Source organism: Anastrepha obliqua, unplaced genomic scaffold, assembly GCF_027943255.1.
Source record: "Anastrepha obliqua isolate idAnaObli1 unplaced genomic scaffold, idAnaObli1_1.0 ptg000136l, whole genome shotgun sequence".
In the NCBI taxonomy this organism is placed as follows: Eukaryota; Metazoa; Arthropoda; class Insecta; order Diptera; family Tephritidae; genus Anastrepha; species Anastrepha obliqua.
In genome coordinates, this window is record NW_026562236.1 from 200,001 (window position 1) to 206,602 (window position 6,602).

At 47.5% G+C, this 6,602-nt stretch overlaps 1 pseudogene; it reads left to right on the top strand.

Annotated features, from left to right (window-relative positions):
* LOC129251968 (large subunit ribosomal RNA) overlaps positions 1 to 2,169 on the top strand; it is a 2,782-nt pseudogene extending 613 nt beyond the window's left edge.
* Positions 2,170 to 6,602: the final 4,433 nt, after the last annotated feature.

A 6,602-nucleotide genomic window follows, 5' to 3' on the forward strand; every position in this document is an offset into this window, starting at 1 on the left:
TAAAATAAATACTAATGATTTGATAAAGTGTTGATAGATTTTATTATATATAATGCTAAAATTCATTTTTTGAATTTTACAAAAAATTTAATATCTATGATATTAATATTTATTTGTATGCATTTATATGATTAACAATGCGAAAGATTCAGGATACCTTCGGGACCCGTCTTGAAACACGGACCAAGGAGTCTAACATATGTGCAAGTCATTGAGTTATATTAAACTTAATGGCATAATTAACTTAACTTAAATATAATGGGATTAATTTTTAGTCTATTTTTTAATAAATAGTCAATTAATTCAATCCCGGGGCGTTCCATATAGTTATGTATAATGATAATTTATTATTATTTATACCTCTAACTGGAGCGTACCTTGAGCATATATGCTGTGACCCGAAAGATGGTGAACTATACTTGATCAGGTTGAAGTCAGGGGAAACCCTGATGGAAGACCGAAACAGTTCTGACGTGCAAATCGATTGTCAGAATTGAGTATAGGGGCGAAAGACCAATCGAACCATCTAGTAGCTGGTTCCCTCCGAAGTTTCCCTCAGGATAGCTGGTGCATTTAAAAATTATATAAAATAATCTTATCTGGTAAAGCGAATGATTAGAGGCCTTAGGGTCGAAACGATTTTAACCTATTCTCAAACTTTAAATGGGTAAGAACCTCACCTTTCTTGATATGAAGGTTGAGGTTATGATATAATGTGCCCAGTGGGCCACTTTTGGTAAGCAGAACTGGCGCTGTGGGATGAACCAAACGTAATGTTACGGTGCCTAAATTAACAACTCATGCAGATACCATGAAAGGCGTTGGTTGCTTAAAACAGCAGGACGGTGGACATGGAAGTCGTAATCCGCTAAGGAGTGTGTAACAACTCACCTGCCGAAGCAACTAGCCCTTAAAATGGATGGCGCTTAAGTTGTATACCTATACATTACCGCTAAAGTAGATGATTTATAAAACAATTTCGATTGATTTATAAATTTTGAAACTTTAGTGAGTAGGAGGGTACAATAGTGTGCTTAGAAGTGTTTGGCGTAAGCCTGCATGGAGCCGCTATTGGTACAGATCTTGGTGGTAGTAGCAAATAATCGAATGAGACCTTGGAGGACTGAAGTGGAGAAGGGTTTCGTGTGAACAGTGGTTGATCACGAGTTAGTCGGTCCTAAGTTCAAGGCGAAAGCCGAAAATTTTCAAGTTTTTAATAAAAAAAAATATTAATAAAAATATATTTAAAAATAATTAAAATACTTGAATTATTTTGAACGAAAGGGAATACGGTTCCAATTCCGTAACCTGTTGAGTATCCGTTTGTTATTAAAAATGGGCCTTGTGCTCATCCTGGCAACAGGAACGACCATAAAGAAGCCGTCGAGAGATATCGGAAGAGTTTTCTTTTCTGTTTTATAGTCGTACTACCATGGAAGTCTTTCGAAGAGAGATATGGTAGATGGACTAGAAGAGCATGACATTTACTGTTGTGTCGATATTTTCTCCTCGGACCTTGAAAATTTATGGTGGGGTCACGCAAACTTCTCAACAGGCCGTACCAATATCCGCAGCTGGTCTCCAAGGTGAAGAGTCTCTAGTCGATAGAATAATGTAGGTAAGGGAAGTCGGCAAATTAGATCCGTAACTTCGGGATAAGGATTGGCTCTGAAGATTGAGATAGTCGGGCTTGATTGGGAAGCAATACCATGGTTTATGTACTCGTTCTGGGTAAATAGAGAATTACGATTCTTGTTCCCCGGATAGTAGTTACGTAGCCAATTGTGGAACTTTCTTGCTAAAATTTTTAAGGAATTATATCATTCGATATATATTCCTTTTAAATTATAACGATTATCAATTAACAATCAATTCAGAACTGGCACGGACTTGGGGAATCCGACTGTCTAATTAAAACAAAGCATTGTGATGGCCCTAACGGGTGTTGACACAATGTGATTTCTGCCCAGTGCTCTGAATGTCAAAGTGAAGAAATTCAAGTAAGCGCGGGTAAACGGCGGGAGTAACTATGACTCTCTTAAGGTAGCCAAATGCCTCGTCATCTAATTAGTGACGCGCATGAATGGATTAACGAGATTCCTACTGTCCCTATCTACTCATTCTCAGTCTGACTGTTGAATAGTGCGGACGTGTCGTGTGCTAAGCGGTGATTTGCGATTTTTGTGATTTCCTTTTGCGGTTACATTCGTGTGTGAGTACCGGTGTATTACAGTTGTGCGAGTGACGCTAATATTGTTGTGGCTGTACCATAGCGGTACAGTGTTTACAATTAATTGCGCTAGTGAGTGCCGTTGTCCGAGTGACGCTACTTTGTAGTAGCTGTACAGTGTTACGAATAATTGAAAGTGCCGTACGGTAGTGTTGTTGGACACTCCAGTGAGTGCCAATATACTCCGTGCTATAGACACAGAGTGCGTGTTTGTGAGTGCTGCTAGATACAGCGTTGGAAATTTTCCATCAAGTTGTTTACAACTTTTGCGGGCGTGCCGTTGTTTCTCGGCGTGGTGTGTTGTGCGTAGCTGTACCATAGCGGTGCATTGTTTACGAGCAATTGCTCAGGTGACTACGGTTTGTGCTAGTGACGCCACCGTTTGCGTGGCTGTACATTGCGTACAAGTGTACCTTGTTGGTAAGTTGTTTACAACTTTTGAGTGCCGCTATTTCTGGCGTGGTTTTTGGCGCGTGCCGTTAATTCTTGGCGTCGGTGTAGTGTCGCGCTGTTATTTTTTGGCGTGGGTTCGTTGGGTGCGTGTACACTAGGTAGTCGTGCCGCTATATTGCCATATTTGGCAACAGTAAAAAGGGCGTCCTCTTTTGTGCGTGGGTACAGTACTGCGCCAAGGTTGAATACCTTGTGCAGGTGCTACGACCAAAGCGTGTTGTGTTTTTGCCTGCGGTCGAGCTCGGCGTTAGCTCCACCTTGGTCGACCCGTCCTTGTTCGGGGAACAGTGTTCTGTCCGGCAAGGCATTGGTGGTGGCCTTTGCCAAACCTTTGGTTGGCGCTGTGGGCTACGCCCTCGCGCTTTGCTTTGGCTCGCCGATAGGTGCAGCCGCTGTGTGCGTGCCTGTGCGGGGTTCGTTCCTGCCGTGCAGTAATTGCCGTTGCCCAAAAGGGACTCAATTTTTGTTGTTGCTCAGGAGGCCTTATCCGGCGAATTCGGCAACCTAAGTGTGAGGGTCGTTGGGCAATGCCCAAATTAGAAGGTGTGAGGAAGAGGGCGAACACCCCTCTTCCAAGCGGTTCGGCGGTGCCATCGTCGGCAATGGACGAATCGACGTCCGGAGAGGAGGAGGTGATTTTGCGGTCTCCTCCTCGCATTAAGAAGAAGACCGCTGGGGGTGCAGCGGTCCCGGTGGTGAAGTCAGGTAAGGAGGTTTTAAAGGTACCTGAAAAGGTGCCTTCCAGTAAGTCGGGGGTGAGTGGAAGCGATGGCGCTTCCGAAAGTGGAAAAATTGGGAGTGGGAAAAAGGGGAGTAAGACAGGGGCTAAATTAGGTCCAGCTGGGAAGCACCTGGTAGATTTCTGTAAGAGATTGCGTGCTTCCCAGGAAGGTTTGGGAGCGTTCGGGGGGGGTGCCGAACAGAAGAAGGTTGGGGGCGAATTTATGGGACGCTTTAAGTCCATTGTGACGGCCTTTAGTGGAGCCGTCATTGACATGGACGGCGTCCCGAAGAGCACAGCGAAGGATCTCCTTGGATACTCCTTGGAGTTTGAGGAGCTCTTTGTTGAGATGGTGGCGGAGATCGCCCATCTTCGTGGGCGGTTGGAAGCCACCATGACAACCAGGGAGGAAGCACCTCGGAGGACGGCTGGAGCTGCGCTGGCTGGTGCAGCGATGATGCCGGCACCTCAGGCGCCTGCGCCTGTGTTGCCTGCGTTGCCGGTGCCCAAGCCAGTTGAGACCTGGTCGGTCGTAGTGAGGGGTAAAACCCCCACTACTTCCAAGGAGGTGATCCAGAAAGTTGTAAAGGAGGTTGGGCCTTCCATGGGGGTTAGGGTGCACGAGGTGCGCCCGTTGAAGGATGGAGGTGCGATTATTCGCACCCCATCCGTTGCCGAGAGGGATAACTTGGCAAAAAATGCCAAGTTTTCCGAAGTGGGGCTCGATGTGAGCATACGTCGGAAGCTGGGGCCTAGGGTTGTGGTCCAGGGGGTTCACACGGAGATCTCCCCTGAGGATTTCATGGGAGAGTTGTTCCGGTTGAACCTCAAGGAGTTCAGCCCTGGGTGCCGTGAGAAGGACGTGAGGATGATCAGCCGTCCTTGGAAGGTCAGCCCCGATGGGGTGACGAATGTTGTCCTTGAGGGAACGGACATGCTAATGTCCGCCCTCCTGGAAGCAGGTCGTTGCTACATAAAGTGGTTTTCCTTCCGGGTACGGCCAGACCAACTGACGCCCGGCTGCTTCCGATGCATGGGGTTTGATCACAGGGTGGCAGAATGCAGAGCCAAGAAGGATGTCTGCCGTAGGTGCGGGCAAGAAGGACACAGGAGTGCAGGTTGTGGCAATGCCCCGCATTGTCGCAACTGTGCGTTTAAGGGCAAGCCAGCCGGACATCTAATGATGTCCACTGTCTGCCCGGTGTACTGTGCCATTGTTGCCCGTGCGAACGCTAGACATTGATGGTTGAACTATATCAACTGAACTGTCAGGGGTCATATGCCGTGATGTGTGAATTGGGGGCGTGTATGTCGGAGGGGGGCTGCGGCATTGCTTTGCTCCAGGAACCATACTCCACCAATGGGGTGGTGAGAGGCCTTCCTGGGGGCTTCAGGGTCTTTACGGACCTTGGAGTCAAGGCCGCAGTAGCTGTGTGTGAGCCAAGCTACTCTTGTGTAGTAGTTGACTCATCACAGTGGGGAGTATGTGTGTGTGTCGAGGGGGAATTCGGCAGAATGAATGTCGTCAGCTTGTACTGCAAGTCTGACGAGCCTCTAGAGCCCTACTTAAGATACATTGATGCGGTGCTACTACTTGAGAGTAGCATTCCTGCCATCGTGTGTCTTGATGCGAATGCTACATCTCCGATGTGGTTCAGCAAGGTATCCAGGCATACTGCTGGATATCGGAGCCACAATCGAGGTGAGGTTATGAGCGAGTGGATTGTGGCGAATAACCTCCTTGTAGCAAACGAACCAAGCGTATGGTATACGTTTGAGGGGCCTAGAGGTGTGAGTGACATTGACGTGACGCTCATGAATGACGCAGCAGCGGGTAGGTTCGAGTGTAAATGGAGTGTTAGGGGGGGTTGGGGAATTAGTGACCATAATTTAATACAAATTATGGTTACTCCCCGTACCCCGCAGTTAGAAGGGGGGAGTCCATTGAGGCGATGGCGTACCTCGTGTACCGACTGGAACCGATATGGACATACTGTTAGGGAAGCGGTATTGGATATACCGCTTAGGGAGTTTGAGGAATTGGGGGTTGACGAGCAAATTGCTCGTCTATATGAATGTGTTTGGGGTGTGAATGACTTATTGTTTAGGAAAGCTAGGGCTGTGAGAATGAAAGGTGTGAAATGGTGGACGAGTGAGTTAAATTCAAAGAGGAGGTCTGTCCGACGCTTGAGGCGTTTGTTTCAACGCGGCAGGCGGACCAATTCGGAGAATCTGTCTCAGCTCAAGTATCAATTTAGCGTAGGGATGAAAGAATATAAGAAGATGCTTGTGAGAGTGAAGGAGGAAGAGTGGAGGAGATTTGTGGGGGAAAATAGGGACGACCCTTGGGGACAGGTCTATAGGATCTGTCGGGGTCGTCGAAATGAGATGGCTAGCTCTCTTCGCGTAGGTGATACTGTATTATCGACGTGGAGAGAGTGTGCCAATGTTCTGTTAGGCGAGTTTTTTCCCAGGGCTGAGGTTCAGGTTCCTCCTGCACAAGAGGTGCCTGTCCCTCCAATAGAAGCTGAGGAGTTGGATTATGCATTTGGCCTGGTCAGGTCTAAAAGGTCTCCAGGTTTCGATGGTTTGAACGGAGAGATGTGCAAATGCTTGTGGAAGTTCATTCCGGAATATTTGGAGGCCATTTATGATAAATGCATATGGGAGGGATATTTTCCACGCGAGTGGAAAATTGCTAGGGTCGTTGCACTCTTGAAGTCGCCCGATAAGATCAGGAGCGATCCTCGATCTTATCGTGGTATCAGCCTCCTTCCAGTACTTGGAAAAGTGCTGGAAAGGGTTATGGTTGAGCGGCTTCAGGAGCTAACTCGGGGTGTTAGGTCGGATAGGCAGTATGGGTTTAGGAAAAGACGTGGTATAGAGGATGCGTGGTTGTATGTTCAGAGTGTAGTTAGGGAAAACGTCAATAAATATGTCCTTGGCATATTTATTGACTTTAAGGGGGCATTTGATCACTTGCGCTGGGATCGTGTGTTGCAGAGATTAGAGGAGCTTGGCTGTCCGGAAATTACTCTATGGCGGAGTTATTTTTCGGACAGAAAAGCATCCATGGTAGGAGTGGGCGGGAGTGTGGAGATTGGGGTGGAGCGAGGCTGTCCGCAGGGATCCGTCTGTGGTCCCTTCATTTGGAACCTCATGATGGACTCCCTGCTTCGGCAGTTAGAGCCACTCTGT